The sequence below is a fragment of the Malurus melanocephalus genome, unplaced genomic scaffold (assembly GCF_030028575.1).
Source record: "Malurus melanocephalus ecotype Western Australia unplaced genomic scaffold, MMel_1.1 scaffold_2098, whole genome shotgun sequence".
NCBI lineage: Eukaryota > Metazoa > Chordata > Aves > Passeriformes > Maluridae > Malurus > Malurus melanocephalus.
In genome coordinates this window covers 9,437-10,981 of record NW_026625330.1, presented here as the reverse complement: position 1 = coordinate 10,981, position 1,545 = coordinate 9,437, and positions in this window count along the sequence as shown.

The following is a 1,545-nucleotide window of genomic DNA, read 5'->3' as shown; positions in this document are numbered from 1 at the left end:
GACCATTACTGCCTGAACCTGGACAGCGGAATGGTCATCGACAGCTACCGCATGGGCAACGAGGCACGGTTCATCAACCACAGCTGCAACCCCAACTGCGAGATGCAGAAATGGTGAGAGAGGTGTTGGGAGGGAGAAAAATGGGGTTATGGGGTGTTCTGGTACCTGTAATGTGAGAGAGAAATGGGGTTATGGGGTTATCCGTTTCATCAACCACAGCTGCAACCCCAACTGCGAGATGCAGAAATGGTGAGGAGAGGGCTGTGAGCATGGGGAGGGGTGTTGGGAGGGAGAAAAATGGGGTTATGGGCTTCTGAGCCCTCTAATGTGAGAGGGAAATGGGATTATGGGGGTTCTGGTCCCTGTAATCTGAGAAATGGGGTTATGGGGGTTCTGATCATTGAAATCTGAGAGAGAAATGGGGTTATGGGGTTCTGAGCCCTGTAATGCGAGAGAAATGGGGTTATGGGGGTTGTGATCCTGGGGGTGCTCTGTAATCTGAGAGAGGGAGAGAGAGAGAGAAATGGGGCTATGGGGTTCTGGTACCTGGAATGTGAGAGAGAAATGGGGTTATGGGGTGTTCTGAGCCCTGTAATGTCAGAGGGAAATGTGGTTATGGGGTTATCTGCTTTATCAACCACAGCTGCAACCCCAACTGCGAGATGCAGAAATGGTGAGGACAGGGGTTCTGATCATGGGGAGGGGTGTTGGGAGGGAGAAAATTGGGGTTATGGGGTTCTGGTACCTGGAATGTGAGAGGGAAATGGGGTTATGGGGTTATCTGCTTCATCAACCACAGCTGCAACCCCAACTGCGAGATGCAGAAATGGTGAGGAGAGGGGTATTGGGAGGGCGAAAAATGGGGTTATGGGGTGTTCTGTTACCTGTATCCTGAAGGAGAGAGGGAGAAATGGGGTTATGGGTGTTCTGGTGCCTGTAATGTGAGAGAGAAATGGGGTTATGGGGGTTCTGATCTTTGTACCCAAAAAGAGAGAGAGGAGAAATGGGTTATGGGGTTCTGATCCTTGTACCTTGAGAGAAATGGGGTCAAGGCGGTTCTGTCCCTGTACCCTGAGAGAGAAATGGGGTTCTGGGGTGTTCTGGTCCTTGTAAGAGAGAAATGGGTTATGGGGGTTCTGATACCTGTAACTTTTTCCCCCCGGCTCTGTGAACAGCAAAGCCTATTTATGGTTTTATTTTATCACCACCATTCCTGGACAAACCCAATTTTCTGTTTAATTTTGGGATTTTTGACTCTTTTTTTTTTTTTTTCCCCCAGGTCTGTGAACGGCGTGTACCGGATCGGGCTCTACGCACTCAAGGATATGCCAGCGGGCACTGAGCTCACCTATGACTACAACTTCCACTCCTTTAATGTTGAAAAACAGGTAAAAACCTTCAAAACCTTCACCAAAAACAAACAATTCTCTAAAACGTAAAAATTAACAGAAAAAAAAAAATTAACATTGTATTTCACAGAAAATATGTATGCTTTTGTAGTATTGAGAGAGAATTTAAATGTTTTGGGGGGTTTATTAATTTAAA